The following is a 16,120-nucleotide window of genomic DNA, read 5'->3' as shown; positions in this document are numbered from 1 at the left end:
ACCGAGCCCGAAGCGTGGCGAGCGAAGCGAGCCCCGCGAGGGGACGGTATTCCGTGTCCCCTCGCGGGGCTCGCTACGCTCGCCACGCTTCGGGCTCGGTGGCTCGCTACGCTCGCCACAGGTTTATATCCAACTCCATGCCCACTTGGATAGTAGGGGTATGAAAAGGACCCCTTTTTCCCATTGAATTCCATGTTAAAATGGACTCAGTCCATTTTAACATTGATTCCTATGGAAAAATCGGGTCATCGCATCGCATCGCATCGCATCCGATGGTCGCATGCGATGCGATGCGATGTGCCCGATCCGACCCGATTTTGAAATCGGGCGTCCGGATAACTCACATGTACCGTAAAAAGACCTACAGGACATGATATTAGCAGGGGGTCTTAAATTAAACTACTAAAGAGCCTCAACACTGTTTAGCTGCCAAAAGCAGTTGGAATTGGGCCTAAACAATGTGGTAAGTCTTTAGGTGATGGATATTGTGTCTGTTTTACCTCTTCCAAATGTCAGTGTTGGCAATAAAAAGAAAAAGTTTCCAATTTAAATAGCTAGAGAATAAAAACAATTTGCCAGTAATGTGAAAAAACCTACAGCACCTGGTGTTCCCATGTGGTCTCCCACCCAAGTACTAACCAGGCCCAACACTGCTTAGCTTCCAAGATCAGACGAGATTGGGCCTATCCAATGTGGTATGGCTGTAGGTGAGATATAGGCACTTTTTTGCCCTCTTCTACTTCTATCACCAGGTAAGCTAATAAAAAAGTTTCCTAACTGTATTGGCTTACTGAAAAAAATCATGTGTTGATAATGTAAAAAGACCTACAGGACATGATATTAGCAGGGGGTCTTAAATTAAACTACAAAAGAGGCTCAACACTGTTTAGCTGCCAAAAGCAGTTGGAATTGAGCCTAAACAGTGTGGTAAGTCTTTAGGTGATGGCTATTGTGTCTGTTTGACCTCTTCCAAATGTCTGTGCTGGCAATAAAAAGAAAAAGTTTCCAATTTAAATAGCTAGAGAATAAAAACAATTTGCCAGTAATGTGAAAAAATCTACAGCACCTAGTGTTCCCATGTGGTCTCCCACCCAAGTACTAACCAGGCCCAACACTGCTTAGCTTCCAAGATCAGACGAGATTGGGCCTATCCAATTTGGTACGGCTGTAGGTGAGATATAGGCACTTTTTTGCCCTCTTCTACTTCTATCACCAGGTAAGCTAATAAAAAAGTTTCCTAACTGTATTGGCTTACTTAAAAAAAATCATGTGTTGGTAATGTAAAAAGACCTACAGGACATGATATTAGCAGGGGGTCTTAAATTAAACTACAAAAGAGGCTCAACACTGTTTAGCTGCCAAAAGCAGTTGGAATTGAGCCTAAACAGTGTGGTAAGTCTTTAGGTGATGGATATTGTGTCTGTTTTACCTCTTCCAAATGTCAGTGCTGGCAATAAAAAGAAAAAGTTTCCAATTTAAATAGCTAGAGAATAAAAACAATTTGCCAGTAATGTGAAAAAACCTACAGCACCTGGTGTTCCCATGTGGTCTCCTACCCAAGTACTAACCAGGCCCAACACTGCTTAGCTTCCAAGATCAGACGAGATTGGGCCTATCCAATGAGGTATGGCTGTAGGTGAGATCCAGGCACTTTTTTGCCCTCTTCTACTTCTATCACCAGGTAAGCTAATAAAAAAGTTACCTAACTGTATTGGCTTACTGAAAAAAATCATGTGTTGGTAATGTAAAAAGACCTACAGGACATGATATTAGCAGGGGGTCTTAAATTAAACTACTAAAGAGCCTCAACACTGTTTAGCTGCCAAAAGCAGTTGGAATTGGGCCTAAACAGTGTGGTAAGTCTTTAGGTGATGGCTATTGTGTCTGTTTGACCTCTTCCAAATGTCTGTGCTGGCAATAAAAAGAAAAAGTTTCCAATTTAAATAGCTAGAGAATAAAAACAATTTGCCAGTAATGTGAAAAAATCTACAGCACCTAGTGTTCCCATGTGGTCTCCCACCCAAGTACTAACCAGGCCCAACACTGCTTAGCTTCCAAGATCAGACGAGATTGGGCCTATCCAATTTGGTACGGCTGTAGGTGAGATATAGGCACTTTTTTGCCCTCTTCTACTTCTATCACCAGGTAAGCTAATAAAAAAGTTTCCTAACTGTATTGGCTTACTTAAAAAAAATCATGTGTTGGTAATGTAAAAAGACCTACAGGACATGATATTAGCAGGGGGTCTTAAATTAAACTACAAAAGAGGCTCAACACTGTTTAGCTGCCAAAAGCAGTTGGAATTGAGCCTAAACAGTGTGGTAAGTCTTTAGGTGATGGATATTGTGTCTGTTTTACCTCTTCCAAATGTCAGTGCTGGCAATAAAAAGAAAAAGTTTCCAATTTAAATAGCTAGAGAATAAAAACAATTTGCCAGTAATGTGAAAAAACCTACAGCACCTGGTGTTCCCATGTGGTCTCCTACCCAAGTACTAACCAGGCCCAACACTGCTTAGCTTCCAAGATCAGACGAGATTGGGCCTATCCAATGAGGTATGGCTGTAGGTGAGATCCAGGCACTTTTTTGCCCTCTTCTACTTCTATCACCAGGTAAGCTAATAAAAAAGTTACCTAACTGTATTGGCTTACTGAAAAAAATCATGTGTTGGTAATGTAAAAAGACCTACAGGACATGATATTAGCAGGGGGTCTTAAATTAAACTACTAAAGAGCCTCAACACTGTTTAGCTGCCAAAAGCAGTTGGAATTGGGCCTAAACAGTGTGGTAAGTCTTTAGGTGATGGCTATTGTGTCTGTTTGACCTCTTCCAAATGTCTGTGCTGGCAATAAAAAGAAAAAGTTTCCAATTTAAATAGCTAGAGAATAAAAACAATTTGCCAGTAATGTGAAAAAACCTACAGCACCTGGTGTTCCCATGTGGTCTCCCACCCAAGTACTAACCAGGCCCAACACTGCTTAGCTTCCAAGATCAGACGAGATTGGGCCTATCCAATGTGGTATGGCTGCAGGTGAGATACAGGCACTTGTTTGCCCTCTTCTACTTCTATCACCAGGTAAGCTAATAAAAAAGTTTCCTAACTGTATTGGCTTACTTAAAAAAAATCATGTGTTGGTAATGTAAAAAGACCTACAGGACATGATATTAGCAGGGGGTCTTAAATTAAACTACTAAAGAGCCTCAACACTGTTTAGCTGCCAAAAGCAGTTGGAATTGGGCCTAAACAGTGTGGTAAGTCTTTAGGTGATGGCTATTGTGTCTGTTTGAACTCTTCCAAATGTCTGTGCTGGCAATAAAAAGAAAAAGTTTCCAATCTAAATAGCTAGAGAATAAAAACAATTTGCCAGTAATGTGAAAAAACCTACAGCACCTGGTGTTCCCATGTGGTCTCCCACCCAAGTACTATCCAGGCCCAACACTGCTTAGCTTCCAAGATCAGACAAGATTGGGCCTATCCAATGTGGTATGGCTGTAGGTGAGATACAGGCACTTTTTTGCCCTCTTCTACTTCTATCACCAGGTAAGCTAATACAAAAGTTTCCTAACTGTATTGGCTTACTGAAAAAAATCATGTGTTGGTAATGTAAAAAGACCTACAGGACATGATATTAGCAAGGGGGTCTTAAATTAAACTACTAAAGAGGCTCAACACTGTTTAGCTGCCAAAAGTAGTTGGAATTGTGCCTAAACAGTGTGGTAAGTCTTTAGGTGATGGCTATTGTGTCTGTTTGAACTCTTCCAAATGTCTGTGCTGGCAATAAAAAGAAAAAGTTTCCAATCTAAATAGCTAGAGAATAAAAACAATTTGCCAGTAATGTGAAAAAACCTACAGCACCTGGTGTTCCCATGTGGTCTCCCACCCAAGTACTAACCAGGCCCAACACTGCTTAGCTTCCAAGATCAGAGGAGGTTGGGCCTATCCAATGTGGTATGGCTGTAGGTGAGATACAGGCACTTTTTTGCCCTCTTCTACTTATATCCCCAGGTAAGCTAATACAAAAGTTTCCCAACTGTATTGGCTTACTGAAAAAAATCATGTGTTGGTAATGTAAAAAGACCTACAGGACATGATATTAGCAGGGGGTCTTAAATTAAACTACTAAAGAGGCTCAACACTGTTTAGCTGCCAAAAGCAGTTGGAATTGGGCCTAAACAGTGTGGCAAGTCTTTAGGTGATGGCTATTGTGTCTGTTTGACCTCTTCCAAATGTCTGTGCTGGCAATAAAAAGAAAAAGTTTCCAATTTAAATAGCTAGAGAATAAAAACAATTTGCCAGTAATGTGAAAAAACCTACAGAACCTGGTGTTCCCATGTGGTCTCCCACCCAAGTACTAACCAGGCCCAACACTGCTTAGCTTCCAAGATCAGACGAGATTGGGCCTATCCAATGTGGTATGGCTGTAGTTGAGATACAGGCACTTTTTTGCCCTCTTCTACTTCTATCACCAGGTAAGCTAATAAAAAAGTTTCCTAACTGTATTGGCTTACTTAAAAAAAATCATGTGTTGGTAATGTAAAAAGACCTACAGGACATGATATTAGCAGGGGGTCTTAAATTAAACTACTAAAGAGCCTCAACACTGTTTAGCTGCCAAAAGCAGTTGGAATTGGGCCTAAACAGTGTGGTAAGTCTTTAGGTGATGGATATTGTGTCTGTTTTACCTCTTCCAAATGTCAGTGCTGGCAATAAAAAGAAAAAGTTTCCAATTTAAATAGCTAGAGAATAAAAACAATTTGCCAGTAATGTGAAAAAACCTACAGCACCTGGTGTTTCCATGTGGTCTCCCACCCAAGTACTAACCAGGCCCAACACTGCTTAGCTTCCAAGATCAGACGAGGTTGGGCCTATCCAATGTGGTATGGCTGTAGGTGAGATACAGGCACTTTTTTGCCCTCTTCTACTTCTATCACCAGGTAAGCTAATACAAAAGTTTCCTAACTGTATTGGCTTACTGAAAAAAATCATGTGTTGGTAATGTAAAAAGACCTACAGGACATGATATTAGCAGGGGGTCTTAAATTAAACTACAAAAGAGGCTCAACACTGTTTAGCTGCCAAAAGCAGTTGGAATTGAGCCTAAACAGTGTGGTAAGTCTTTAGGTGATGGATATTGTGTCTGTTTGACCTCTTCCAAATGTCTGTGCTGGCAATAAAAAGAAAAAGTTTCCAATTTAAATAGCTAGAGAATAAAAACAATTTGCCAGTAATGTGAAAAAACCTACGGCACCTGGTGTTCCCATGTGGTCTCCCACCCAAGTACTAACCAGGCCCAACACTGCTTAGCTTCCAAGATCAGACGAGATTGGGCCTATCCAATGTGGTATGGCTGTAGGTGAGATACAGGCACTTTTTTGCCCTCTTCTACTTCTATCACCAGGTAAGCTAATAAAAAAGTTTCCTAACTGTATTGGCTTACTTAAAAAAAATCATGTGTTGGTAATGTAAAAAGACCTACAGGACATGATATTAGCAGGGGGTCTTAAATTAAACTACTAAAGAGCCTCAACACTGTTTAGCTGCCAAAAGCAGTTGGAATTGGGCCTAAACAGTGTGGTAAGTCTTTAGGTGATGGATATTGTGTCTGTTTTACCTCTTCCAAATGTCAGTGCTGGCAATAAAAAGAAAACGTTTCCAATTTAAATAGCTAGAGAATAAAAACAATTTGCCAGTAATGTGAAAAAACCTACAGCACCTGGTGTTCCCATGTGGTCTCCCACCCAAGTACTAACCAGGCCCAACACTGCTTAGCTTCCAAGATCAGACGAGATTGGGCTTATCCAATGTGGTATGGCTGTAGGTGAGATATAGGCACTTTTTTGCCATCTTCTACTTTTATCACCAGGTAAGCTAATACAAAAGTTTCCTAACTGTATTGGCTTACTGAAAAAAATCATGTGTTGGTAATGTAAAAAGACCTACAGGACATGATATTAGCAGGGGGTCTTAAATTAAACTACAAAAGAGGCTCAACACTGTTTAGCTGCCAAAAGCAGTTGGAATTGAGCCTAAACAGTGTGGTAAGTCTTTAGGTGATGGATATTGTGTCTGTTTTACCTCTTCCAAATGTCAGTGCTGGCAATAAAAAGAAAAAGTTTCCAATTTAAATAGCTAGAGAATAAAAACAATTTGCCAGTAATGTGAAAAAACCTACAGCACCTGGTGTTCCCATGTGGTCTCCTACCCAAGTACTAACCAGGCCCAACACTGCTTAGCTTCCAAGATCAGACGAGATTGGGCCTATCCAATGAGGTATGGGTGTAGGTGAGATCCAAGCACTTTTTTGCCCTCTTCTACTTCTATCACCAGGTAAGCTAATAAAAAAGTTACCTAACTGTATTGGCTTACTGAAAAAAATCATGTGTTGGTAATGTAAAAAGACCTACAGGACATGATATTAGCAGGGGGTCTTCAATTAAACTACTAAAGAGCCTCAACACTGTTTAGCTGCCAAAAGCAGTTGGAATTGGGCCTAAACAATGTGGTAAGTCTTTAGGTGATGGATATTGTGTCTGTTTTACCTCTTCCAAATGTCAGTGTTGGCAATAAAAAGAAAAAGTTTCCAATTTAAATAGCTAGAGAATAAAAACAATTTGCCAGTAATGTGAAAAAACCTACAGCACCTGGTGTTCCCATGTGGTCTCCCACCCAAGTACTAACCAGGCCCAACACTGCTTAGCTTCCAAGATCAGACGAGATTGGGCCTATCCAATGTGGTATGGCTGTAGGTGAGATATAGGCACTTTTTTGCCCTCTTCTACTTCTATCACCAGGTAAGCTAATAAAAAAGTTTCCTAACTGTATTGGCTTACTGAAAAAAATCATGTGTTGATAATGTAAAAAGACCTACAGGACATGATATTAGCAGGGGGTCTTAAATTAAACTACAAAAGAGGCTCAACACTGTTTAGCTGCCAAAAGCAGTTGGAATTGAGCCTAAACAGTGTGGTAAGTCTTTAGGTGATGGCTATTGTGTCTGTTTGACCTCTTCCAAATGTCTGTGCTGGCAATAAAAAGAAAAAGTTTCCAATTTAAATAGCTAGAGAATAAAAACAATTTGCCAGTAATGTGAAAAAATCTACAGCACCTAGTGTGCCCATGTGGTCTCCCACCCAAGTACTAACCAGGCCCAACACTGCTTAGCTTCCAAGATCAGACGAGATTGGGCCTATCCAATTTGGTACGGCTGTAGGTGAGATATAGGCACTTTTTTGCCCTCTTCTACTTCTATCACCAGGTAAGCTAATAAAAAAGTTTCCTAACTGTATTGGCTTACTTAAAAAAAATCATGTGTTGGTAATGTAAAAAGACCTACAGGACATGATATTAGCAGGGGGTCTTAAATTAAACTACAAAAGTGGCTCAACACTGTTTAGCTGCCAAAAGCAGTTGGAATTGAGCCTAAACAGTGTGGTAAGTCTTTAGGTGATGGATATTGTGTCTGTTTTACCTCTTCCAAATGTCAGTGCTGGCAATAAAAAGAAAAAGTTTCCAATTTAAATAGCTAGAGAATAAAAACAATTTGCCAGTAATGTGAAAAAACCTACAGCACCTGGTGTTCCCATGTGGTCTCCTACCCAAGTACTAACCAGGCCCAACACTGCTTAGCTTCCAAGATCAGACGAGATTGGGCCTATCCAATGAGGTATGGCTGTAGGTGAGATCCAGGCACTTTTTTGCCCTCTTCTACTTCTATCACCAGGTAAGCTAATAAAAAAGTTACCTAACTGTATTGGCTTACTGAAAAAAATCATGTGTTGGTAATGTAAAAAGACCTACAGGACATGATATTAGCAGGGGGTCTTAAATTAAACTACTAAAGAGCCTCAACACTGTTTAGCTGCCAAAAGCAGTTGGAATTGGGCCTAAACAGTGTGGTAAGTCTTTAGGTGATGGCTATTGTGTCTGTTTGACCTCTTCCAAATGTCTGTGCTGGCAATAAAAAGAAAAAGTTTCCAATTTAAATAGCTAGAGAATAAAAACAATTTGCCAGTAATGTGAAAAAACCTACAGCACCTGGTGTTCCCATGTGGTCTCCCACCCAAGTACTAACCAGGCCCAACACTGCTTAGCTTCCAAGATCAGACGAGATTGGGCCTATCCAATGTGGTATGGCTGCAGGTGAGATACAGGCACTTGTTTGCCCTCTTCTACTTCTATCACCAGGTAAGCTAATAAAAAAGTTTCCTAACTGTATTGGCTTACTTAAAAAAAATCATGTGTTGGTAATGTAAAAAGACCTACAGGACATGATATTAGCAGGGGGTCTTAAATTAAACTACTAAAGAGCCTCAACACTGTTTAGCTGCCAAAAGCAGTTGGAATTGGGCCTAAACAGTGTGGTAAGTCTTTAGGTGATGGCTATTGTGTCTGTTTGAACTCTTCCAAATGTCTGTGCTGGCAATAAAAAGAAAAAGTTTCCAATCTAAATAGCTAGAGAATAAAAACAATTTGCCAGTAATGTGAAAAAACCTACAGCACCTGGTGTTCACATGTGGTCTCCCACCCAAGTACTATCCAGGCCCAACACTGCTTAGCTTCCAAGATCAGACAAGATTGGGCCTATCCAATGTGGTATGGCTGTAGGTGAGATACAGGCACTTTTTTGCCCTCTTCTACTTCTATCACCAGGTAAGCTAATACAAAAGTTTCCTAACTGTATTGGCTTACTGAAAAAAATCATGTGTTGGTAATGTAAAAAGACCTACAGGACATGATATTAGCAAGGGGGTCTTAAATTAAACTACTAAAGAGGCTCAACACTGTTTAGCTGCCAAAAGTAGTTGGAATTGTGCCTAAACAGTGTGGTAAGTCTTTAGGTGATGGCTATTGTGTCTGTTTGAACTCTTCCAAATGTCTGTGCTGGCAATAAAAAGAAAAAGTTTCCAATCTAAATAGCTAGAGAATAAAAACAATTTGCCAGTAATGTGAAAAAACCTACAGCACCTGGTGTTCCCATGTGGTCTCCCACCCAAGTACTAACCAGGCCCAACACTGCTTAGCTTCCAAGATCAGAGGAGGTTGGGCCTATCCAATGTGGTATAGCTGTAGGTGAGATACAGGCACTTTTTTGCCCTCTTCTACTTATATCCCCAGGTAAGCTAATACAAAAGTTTCCCAACTGTATTGGCTTACTGAAAAAAATCATGTGTTGGTAATGTAAAAAGACCTACAGGACATGATATTAGCAGGGGGTCTTAAATTAAACTACTAAAGAGGCTCAACACTGTTTAGCTGCCAAAAGCAGTTGGAATTGGGCCTAAACAGTGTGGCAAGTCTTTAGGTGATGGCTATTGTGTCTGTTTGACCTCTTCCAAATGTCTGTGCTGGCAATAAAAAGAAAAAGTTTCCAATTTAAATAGCTAGAGAATAAAAACAATTTGCCAGTAATGTGAAAAAACCTACAGAACCTGGTGTTCCCATGTGGTCTCCCACCCAAGTACTAACCAGGCCCAACACTGCTTAGCTTCCAAGATCAGACGAGATTGGGCCTATCCAATGTGGTATGGCTGTAGTTGAGATACAGGCACTTTTTTGCCCTCTTCTACTTCTATCACCAGGTAAGCTAATAAAAAAGTTTCCTAACTGTATTGGCTTACTTAAAAAAAATCATGTGTTGGTAATGTAAAAAGACCTACAGGACATGATATTAGCAGGGGGTCTTAAATTAAACTACTAAAGAGCCTCAACACTGTTTAGCTGCCAAAAGCAGTTGGAATTGGGCCTAAACAGTGTGGTAAGTCTTTAGGTGATGGATATTGTGTCTGTTTTACCTCTTCCAAATGTCAGTGCTGGCAATAAAAAGAAAAAGTTTCCAATTTAAATAGCTAGAGAATAAAAACAATTTGCCAGTAATGTGAAAAAACCTACAGCACCTGGTGTTTCCATGTGGTCTCCCACCCAAGTACTAACCAGGCCCAACACTGCTTAGCTTCCAAGATCAGACGAGGTTGGGCCTATCCAATGTGGTATGGCTGTAGGTGAGATACAGGCACTTTTTTGCCCTCTTCTACTTCTATCACCAGGTAAGCTAATACAAAAGTTTCCTAACTGTATTGGCTTACTGAAAAAAATCATGTGTTGGTAATGTAAAAAGACCTACAGGACATGATATTAGCAGGGGGTCTTAAATTAAACTACAAAAGAGGCTCAACACTGTTTAGCTGCCAAAAGCAGTTGGAATTGAGCCTAAACAGTGTGGTAAGTCTTTAGGTGATGGATATTGTGTCTGTTTGACCTCTTCCAAATGTCTGTGCTGGCAATAAAAAGAAAAAGTTTCCAATTTAAATAGCTAGAGAATAAAAACAATTTGCCAGTAATGTGAAAAAACCTACGGCACCTGGTGTTCCCATGTGGTCTCCCACCCAAGTACTAACCAGGCCCAACACTGCTTAGCTTCCAAGATCAGACAAGATTGGGCCTATCCAATGTGGTATGGCTGTAGGTGAGATACAGGCACTTTTTTGCCCTCTTCTACTTCTATCACCAGGTAAGCTAATAAAAAAGTTTCCTAACTGTATTGGCTTACTTAAAAAAAATCATGTGTTGGTAATGTAAAAAGACCTACAGGACATGATATTAGCAGGGGGTCTTAAATTAAACTACTAAAGAGCCTCAACACTGTTTAGCTGCCAAAAGCAGTTGGAATTGGGCCTAAACAGTGTGGTAAGTCTTTAGGTGATGGATATTGTGTCTGTTTTACCTCTTCCAAATGTCAGTGCTGGCAATAAAAAGAAAACGTTTCCAATTTAAATAGCTAGAGAATAAAAACAATTTGCCAGTAATGTGAAAAAACCTACAGCACCTGGTGTTCCCATGTGGTCTCCCACCCAAGTACTAACCAGGCCCAACACTGCTTAGCTTCCAAGATCAGGCCTATCCAATGTGGTATGGCTGTAGGTGAGATAGAGGCACTTTTTTGCCCTCTTCTACTTCTATCACCAGGTAAGCTAATAAAAAAGTTTCCTAACTGTATTGGCTTACTGAAAAAAATCATGTGTTGGTAATGTAAAAAGACCTACAGGACATGATATTAGCAGCGGGTCCTAAATTAAACTACAAAAGAGGCTCAACACTGTTTAGCTGCCAAAAGCAGTTGGAATTGAGCCTAAACAGTGTGGTAAGTCTTTAGGTGATGGATATTGTGTCTGTTTGACCTCTTCCAAATGTCTGTGCTGGCAATAAAAAGAAAAAGTTTCCAATTTAAATAGCTAGAGAATAAAAACAATTTGCCAGTAATGTGAAAAAACCTACGGCACCTGGTGTTCCCATGTGGTCTCCCACCCAAGTACTAACCAGGCCCAACACTGCTTGGCTTCCAAGATCAGACGAGATTGGGCCTATCCAATGTGGTATGGCTGTAGGTGAGATACAGGCACTTTTTTGCCCTCTTCTACTTCTATCACCAGGTAAGCTAATAAAAAAGTTTCCTAACTGTATTGGCTTACTGAAAAAAATCATGTGTTGGTAATGTAAAAAGACCTACAGGACATGATATTAGCAGGGGGTCTTAAATTAAACTACAAAAGAGGCTCAACACTGTTTAGCTGCCAAAAGCAGTTGGAATTGAGCCTAAACAGTGTGGTAAGTCTTTAGGTGATGGATATTGTGTCTGTTTGACCTCTTCCAAATGTCTGTGCTGGCAATAAAAAGAAAAAGTTTCCAATTTAAATAGCTAGAGAATAAAAACAATTTGCCAGTAATGTGAAAAAACCTACGGCACCTGGTGTTCCCATGTGGTCTCCCACCCAAGTACTAACCAGGCCCAACACTGCTTAGCTTCCAAGATCAGACAAGATTGGGCCTATCCAATGTGGTATGGCTGTAGGTGAGATACAGGCACTTTTTTGCCCTCTTCTACTTCTATCACCAGGTAAGCTAATAAAAAAGTTTCCTAACTGTATTGGCTTACTTAAAAAAAATCATGTGTTGGTAATGTAAAAAGACCTACAGGACATGATATTAGCAGGGGGTCTTAAATTAAACTACTAAAGAGCCTCAACACTGTTTAGCTGCCAAAAGCAGTTGGAATTGGGCCTAAACAGTGTGGTAAGTCTTTAGGTGATGGATATTGTGTCTGTTTTACCTCTTCCAAATGTCAGTGCTGGCAATAAAAAGAAAACGTTTCCAATTTAAATAGCTAGAGAATAAAAACAATTTGCCAGTAATGTGAAAAAACCTACAGCACCTGGTGTTCCCATGTGGTCTCCCACCCAAGTACTAACCAGGCCCAACACTGCTTAGCTTCCAAGATCAGGCCTATCCAATGTGGTATGGCTGTAGGTGAGATAGAGGCACTTTTTTGCCCTCTTCTACTTCTATCACCAGGTAAGCTAATAAAAAAGTTTCCTAACTGTATTGGCTTACTGAAAAAAATCATGTGTTGGTAATGTAAAAAGACCTACAGGACATGATATTAGCAGCGGGTCCTAAATTAAACTACAAAAGAGGCTCAACACTGTTTAGCTGCCAAAAGCAGTTGGAATTGAGCCTAAACAGTGTGGTAAGTCTTTAGGTGATGGATATTGTGTCTGTTTGACCTCTTCCAAATGTCTGTGCTGGCAATAAAAAGAAAAAGTTTCCAATTTAAATAGCTAGAGAATAAAAACAATTTGCCAGTAATGTGAAAAAACCTACGGCACCTGGTGTTCCCATGTGGTCTCCCACCCAAGTACTAACCAGGCCCAACACTGCTTGGCTTCCAAGATCAGACGAGATTGGGCCTATCCAATGTGGTATGGCTGTAGGTGAGATACAGGCACTTTTTTGCCCTCTTCTACTTCTATCACCAGGTAAGCTAATAAAAAAGTTTCCTAACTGTATTGGCTTACTTAAAAAAAATCATGTGTTGGTAATGTAAAAAGACCTACAGGACATGATATTAGCAGGGGGTCTTAAATTAAACTACTAAAGAGCCTCAACACTGTTTAGCTGCCAAAAGCAGTTGGAATTGGGCCTAAACAGTGTGGTAAGTCTTTAGGTGATGGATATTGTGTCTGTTTTACCTCTTCCAAATGTCAGTGCTGGCAATAAAAAGAAAACGTTTCCAATTTAAATAGCTAGAGAATAAAAACAATTTGCCAGTAATGTGAAAAAACCTACAGCACCTGGTGTTCCCATGTGGTCTCCCACCCAAGTACTAACCAGGCCCAACACTGCTTAGCTTCCAAGATCAGACAAGATTGGGCCTATCCAATGTGGTATGGCTGTAGGTGAGATAGAGGCACTTTTTTGCCCTCTTCTACTTCTATCACCAGATAAGCTAATAAAAAAGTTTCCTAACTGTATTGGCTTACTGAAAAAAATCATGTGTTGGTAATGTAAAAAGACCTACAGGACATGATATTAGCAGGGGGTCTTAAATTAAACTACTAAAGAGGCTCAACACTGTTTAGCTGCCAAAAGCAGTTGGAATTGTGCCTAAAAAGTGTGGTAAGTCTTTAGGTGATGGCTATTGTGTCTGTTTGACCTCTTCCAAATGTCTGTGCTGGCAATAAAAGAAAAAGTTTCCAATTGAAATAGCTAGAGAATAAAAACAATTTGCCAGTAATGAGAAAAAACCTACAGCACCTGGTGTTCCCACGTGGTCTCCCACCCAAGTACTAACCAGGCCCAACACTGCTTAGCTTATAAGATCAGATGAGATTGGGCCTATCCAATGTGGTATGGCTGTAGGTGAGATACAGGCACTTTTTTGCCCTCTTCTACTTCTATCACCAGGTAAGCTAATGAAAAAGTTTCCTAACTGTATTGGCTTACTGAAAAAAATCATGTGTTGGTAATGTAAAAATACCTACAGGACATGATATTAGCAGGGGGTCTTAAATTAAACTACTAAAGAGGCTCAACACTGTTTAGCTGCCAAAAGCAGTTGGAATTGGGCCTAAACAGTGTGGTAAGTCTTTAGGTGATGGCTATTGTGTCTGTTTGAACTCTTCCAAATGTTTGTGCTGGCAATAAAAAGAAAAAGTTTCCAATTTAAATAGCTAGAGAATTAAAACAATTTGCCAGTAATGTGAAAAAACCTACAGCACCTGGTGTTCCCATGTGGTCTCCCACCCAAGTACTAACCAGGCCCAACACTGCTTAGCTTCCAAGATCAGACGAGATTGGGCCTATCCAATGTGGTATGGCTGTAGGTGAGATATAGGCACTTTTTTGCCCTCTTCTACTTCTATCACCGGGTAAGCTAATAAAAAAGTTTCCTAACTGTATTGGCTTACTGAAAAAAATCATGTGTTGATAATGTAAAAAGACCTACAGGACATGATATTAGCAGGGGGTCTTAAATTAAACTACAAAAGAGGCTCAACACTGTTTAGCTGCCAAAAGCAGTTGGAATTGAGCCTAAACAGTGTGGTAAGTCTTTAGGTGATGGCTATTGTGTCTGTTTGACCTCTTCCAAATGTCTGTGCTGGCAATAAAAAGAAAAAGTTTCCAATTTAAATAGCTAGAGAATAAAAACAATTTGCCAGTAATGTGAAAAAATCTACAGCACCTAGTGTTCCCATGTGGTCTCCCACCCAAGTACTAACCAGGCCCAACACTGCTTAGCTTCCAAGATCAGACGAGATTGGGCCTATCCAATTTGGTACGGCTGTAGGTGAGATATAGGCACTTTTTTGCCCTCTTCTACTTCTATCACCAGGTAAGCTAATAAAAAAGTTTCCTAACTGTATTGGCTTACTTAAAAAAAATCATGTGTTGGTAATGTAAAAAGACCTACAGGACATGATATTAGCAGGGGGTCTTAAATTAAACTACAAAAGAGGCTCAACACTGTTTAGCTGCCAAAAGCAGTTGGAATTGAGCCTAAACAGTGTGGTAAGTCTTTAGGTGATGGATATTGTGTCTGTTTTACCTCTTCCAAATGTCAGTGCTGGCAATAAAAAGAAAAAGTTTCCAATTTAAATAGCTAGAGAATAAAAACAATTTGCCAGTAATGTGAAAAAACCTACAGCACCTGGTGTTCCCATGTGGTCTCCTACCCAAGTACTAACCAGGCCCAACACTGCTTAGCTTCCAAGATCAGACGAGATTGGGCCTATCCAATGAGGTATGGCTGTAGGTGAGATCCAGGCACTTTTTTGCCCTCTTCTACTTCTATCACCAGGTAAGCTAATAAAAAAGTTACCTAACTGTATTGGCTTACTGAAAAAAATCATGTGTTGGTAATGTAAAAAGACCTACAGGACATGATATTAGCAGGGGGTCTTAAATTAAACTACTAAAGAGCCTCAACACTGTTTAGCTGCCAAAAGCAGTTGGAATTGGGCCTAAACAGTGTGGTAAGTCTTTAGGTGATGGCTATTGTGTCTGTTTGACCTCTTCCAAATGTCTGTGCTGGCAATAAAAAGAAAAAGTTTCCAATTTAAATAGCTAGAGAATAAAAACAATTTGCCAGTAATGTGAAAAAACCTACAGCACCTGGTGTTCCCATGTGGTCTCCCACCCAAGTACTAACCAGGCCCAACACTGCTTAGCTTCCAAGATCAGACGAGATTGGGCCTATCCAATGTGGTATGGCTGCAGGTGAGATACAGGCACTTGTTTGCCCTCTTCTACTTCTATCACCAGGTAAGCTAATAAAAAAGTTTCCTAACTGTATTGGCTTACTTAAAAAAAATCATGTGTTGGTAATGTAAAAAGACCTACAGGACATGATATTAGCAGGGGGTCTTAAATTAAACTACTAAAGAGCCTCAACACTGTTTAGCTGCCAAAAGCAGTTGGAATTGGGCCTAAACAGTGTGGTAAGTCTTTAGGTGATGGCTATTGTGTCTGTTTGAACTCTTCCAAATGTCTGTGCTGGCAATAAAAAGAAAAAGTTTCCAATCTAAATAGCTAGAGAATAAAAACAATTTGCCAGTAATGTGAAAAAACCTACAGCACCTGGTGTTCCCATGTGGTCTCCCACCCAAGTACTATCCAGGCCCAACACTGCTTAGCTTCCAAGATCAGACAAGATTGGGCCTATCCAATGTGGTATGGCTGTAGGTGAGATACAGGCACTTTTTTGCCCTCTTCTACTTCTATCACCAGGTAAGCTAATACAAAAGTTTCCTAACTGTATTGGCTTACTGAAAAAAATCATGTGTTGGTAA

At 40.2% G+C, this 16,120-nt stretch overlaps 27 non-coding genes and 7 pseudogenes across 27 annotated transcripts; all 34 read right to left on the bottom strand.

Annotated features, from left to right (window-relative positions):
* Window positions 1-590: 590 nt before the first annotated feature.
* On the bottom strand, window positions 591-709 carry LOC146012643 (5S ribosomal RNA). Its single transcript, XR_014445776.1, has one exon. It is a non-coding gene; the product is annotated as a 5S ribosomal RNA (ribosomal RNA).
* Window positions 710-1,054: 345 nt separating this feature from the next.
* Window positions 1,055-1,173, bottom strand: LOC146011242 (5S ribosomal RNA; annotated as a pseudogene).
* Window positions 1,174-1,519: 346 nt separating this feature from the next.
* On the bottom strand, window positions 1,520-1,638 carry LOC146016409 (5S ribosomal RNA). Its single transcript, XR_014449301.1, has one exon. It is a non-coding gene; the product is annotated as a 5S ribosomal RNA (ribosomal RNA).
* A 345-nt stretch (window positions 1,639-1,983) lies between these two features.
* LOC146011241 (5S ribosomal RNA) lies at window positions 1,984-2,102 on the bottom strand (annotated as a pseudogene).
* Window positions 2,103-2,448: 346 nt separating this feature from the next.
* On the bottom strand, window positions 2,449-2,567 carry LOC146016407 (5S ribosomal RNA). The gene has a single exon (XR_014449299.1). It is a non-coding gene; the product is annotated as a 5S ribosomal RNA (ribosomal RNA).
* A 345-nt stretch (window positions 2,568-2,912) lies between these two features.
* LOC146014527 (5S ribosomal RNA) lies at window positions 2,913-3,031 on the bottom strand. The gene has a single exon (XR_014447479.1). It is a non-coding gene; the product is annotated as a 5S ribosomal RNA (ribosomal RNA).
* A 346-nt stretch (window positions 3,032-3,377) lies between these two features.
* LOC146016162 (5S ribosomal RNA) lies at window positions 3,378-3,496 on the bottom strand. The gene has a single exon (XR_014449060.1). It is a non-coding gene; the product is annotated as a 5S ribosomal RNA (ribosomal RNA).
* Window positions 3,497-3,842: 346 nt separating this feature from the next.
* On the bottom strand, window positions 3,843-3,961 carry LOC146016927 (5S ribosomal RNA). Its single transcript, XR_014449806.1, has one exon. It is a non-coding gene; the product is annotated as a 5S ribosomal RNA (ribosomal RNA).
* A 345-nt stretch (window positions 3,962-4,306) lies between these two features.
* LOC146017522 (5S ribosomal RNA) lies at window positions 4,307-4,425 on the bottom strand. Its single transcript, XR_014450391.1, has one exon. It is a non-coding gene; the product is annotated as a 5S ribosomal RNA (ribosomal RNA).
* Window positions 4,426-4,771: 346 nt separating this feature from the next.
* On the bottom strand, window positions 4,772-4,890 carry LOC146017553 (5S ribosomal RNA). The gene has a single exon (XR_014450422.1). It is a non-coding gene; the product is annotated as a 5S ribosomal RNA (ribosomal RNA).
* Window positions 4,891-5,235: 345 nt separating this feature from the next.
* Window positions 5,236-5,354, bottom strand: LOC146015462 (5S ribosomal RNA). Its single transcript, XR_014448383.1, has one exon. It is a non-coding gene; the product is annotated as a 5S ribosomal RNA (ribosomal RNA).
* Window positions 5,355-5,700: 346 nt separating this feature from the next.
* LOC146013110 (5S ribosomal RNA) lies at window positions 5,701-5,819 on the bottom strand. The gene has a single exon (XR_014446095.1). It is a non-coding gene; the product is annotated as a 5S ribosomal RNA (ribosomal RNA).
* Window positions 5,820-6,164: 345 nt separating this feature from the next.
* Window positions 6,165-6,283, bottom strand: LOC146010738 (5S ribosomal RNA; annotated as a pseudogene).
* Window positions 6,284-6,628: 345 nt separating this feature from the next.
* LOC146012631 (5S ribosomal RNA) lies at window positions 6,629-6,747 on the bottom strand. Its single transcript, XR_014445769.1, has one exon. It is a non-coding gene; the product is annotated as a 5S ribosomal RNA (ribosomal RNA).
* A 345-nt stretch (window positions 6,748-7,092) lies between these two features.
* LOC146011438 (5S ribosomal RNA) lies at window positions 7,093-7,211 on the bottom strand (annotated as a pseudogene).
* Window positions 7,212-7,557: 346 nt separating this feature from the next.
* On the bottom strand, window positions 7,558-7,676 carry LOC146016406 (5S ribosomal RNA). Its single transcript, XR_014449298.1, has one exon. It is a non-coding gene; the product is annotated as a 5S ribosomal RNA (ribosomal RNA).
* A 345-nt stretch (window positions 7,677-8,021) lies between these two features.
* Window positions 8,022-8,140, bottom strand: LOC146014526 (5S ribosomal RNA). Its single transcript, XR_014447478.1, has one exon. It is a non-coding gene; the product is annotated as a 5S ribosomal RNA (ribosomal RNA).
* A 346-nt stretch (window positions 8,141-8,486) lies between these two features.
* LOC146017222 (5S ribosomal RNA) lies at window positions 8,487-8,605 on the bottom strand. Its single transcript, XR_014450093.1, has one exon. It is a non-coding gene; the product is annotated as a 5S ribosomal RNA (ribosomal RNA).
* A 346-nt stretch (window positions 8,606-8,951) lies between these two features.
* On the bottom strand, window positions 8,952-9,070 carry LOC146017584 (5S ribosomal RNA). Its single transcript, XR_014450451.1, has one exon. It is a non-coding gene; the product is annotated as a 5S ribosomal RNA (ribosomal RNA).
* A 345-nt stretch (window positions 9,071-9,415) lies between these two features.
* Window positions 9,416-9,534, bottom strand: LOC146017521 (5S ribosomal RNA). Its single transcript, XR_014450390.1, has one exon. It is a non-coding gene; the product is annotated as a 5S ribosomal RNA (ribosomal RNA).
* A 346-nt stretch (window positions 9,535-9,880) lies between these two features.
* Window positions 9,881-9,999, bottom strand: LOC146017552 (5S ribosomal RNA). Its single transcript, XR_014450421.1, has one exon. It is a non-coding gene; the product is annotated as a 5S ribosomal RNA (ribosomal RNA).
* A 345-nt stretch (window positions 10,000-10,344) lies between these two features.
* Window positions 10,345-10,463, bottom strand: LOC146017421 (5S ribosomal RNA). The gene has a single exon (XR_014450294.1). It is a non-coding gene; the product is annotated as a 5S ribosomal RNA (ribosomal RNA).
* Window positions 10,464-10,809: 346 nt separating this feature from the next.
* Window positions 10,810-10,918, bottom strand: LOC146011494 (5S ribosomal RNA; annotated as a pseudogene).
* A 345-nt stretch (window positions 10,919-11,263) lies between these two features.
* Window positions 11,264-11,382, bottom strand: LOC146016773 (5S ribosomal RNA). The gene has a single exon (XR_014449652.1). It is a non-coding gene; the product is annotated as a 5S ribosomal RNA (ribosomal RNA).
* A 345-nt stretch (window positions 11,383-11,727) lies between these two features.
* On the bottom strand, window positions 11,728-11,846 carry LOC146017420 (5S ribosomal RNA). Its single transcript, XR_014450293.1, has one exon. It is a non-coding gene; the product is annotated as a 5S ribosomal RNA (ribosomal RNA).
* A 346-nt stretch (window positions 11,847-12,192) lies between these two features.
* Window positions 12,193-12,301, bottom strand: LOC146011493 (5S ribosomal RNA; annotated as a pseudogene).
* Window positions 12,302-12,646: 345 nt separating this feature from the next.
* On the bottom strand, window positions 12,647-12,765 carry LOC146016772 (5S ribosomal RNA). Its single transcript, XR_014449651.1, has one exon. It is a non-coding gene; the product is annotated as a 5S ribosomal RNA (ribosomal RNA).
* A 346-nt stretch (window positions 12,766-13,111) lies between these two features.
* LOC146015869 (5S ribosomal RNA) lies at window positions 13,112-13,230 on the bottom strand. Its single transcript, XR_014448777.1, has one exon. It is a non-coding gene; the product is annotated as a 5S ribosomal RNA (ribosomal RNA).
* Window positions 13,231-13,574: 344 nt separating this feature from the next.
* Window positions 13,575-13,693, bottom strand: LOC146017610 (5S ribosomal RNA). Its single transcript, XR_014450476.1, has one exon. It is a non-coding gene; the product is annotated as a 5S ribosomal RNA (ribosomal RNA).
* A 345-nt stretch (window positions 13,694-14,038) lies between these two features.
* Window positions 14,039-14,157, bottom strand: LOC146012619 (5S ribosomal RNA). The gene has a single exon (XR_014445765.1). It is a non-coding gene; the product is annotated as a 5S ribosomal RNA (ribosomal RNA).
* A 345-nt stretch (window positions 14,158-14,502) lies between these two features.
* On the bottom strand, window positions 14,503-14,621 carry LOC146011240 (5S ribosomal RNA; annotated as a pseudogene).
* Window positions 14,622-14,967: 346 nt separating this feature from the next.
* On the bottom strand, window positions 14,968-15,086 carry LOC146016405 (5S ribosomal RNA). The gene has a single exon (XR_014449297.1). It is a non-coding gene; the product is annotated as a 5S ribosomal RNA (ribosomal RNA).
* A 345-nt stretch (window positions 15,087-15,431) lies between these two features.
* Window positions 15,432-15,550, bottom strand: LOC146014525 (5S ribosomal RNA). The gene has a single exon (XR_014447477.1). It is a non-coding gene; the product is annotated as a 5S ribosomal RNA (ribosomal RNA).
* A 346-nt stretch (window positions 15,551-15,896) lies between these two features.
* LOC146016161 (5S ribosomal RNA) lies at window positions 15,897-16,015 on the bottom strand. The gene has a single exon (XR_014449059.1). It is a non-coding gene; the product is annotated as a 5S ribosomal RNA (ribosomal RNA).
* Window positions 16,016-16,120: the final 105 nt, after the last annotated feature.

The sequence above is a fragment of the Crinia signifera genome, chromosome 6 (genome assembly GCF_055691185.1).
Source record: "Crinia signifera chromosome 6, ASM5569118v1, whole genome shotgun sequence".
NCBI lineage: Eukaryota > Metazoa > Chordata > Amphibia > Anura > Myobatrachidae > Crinia > Crinia signifera.
The sequence above is the reverse complement of the archived record's forward strand: the minus strand, read 5'-3'. Positions and strand labels throughout refer to the sequence as shown.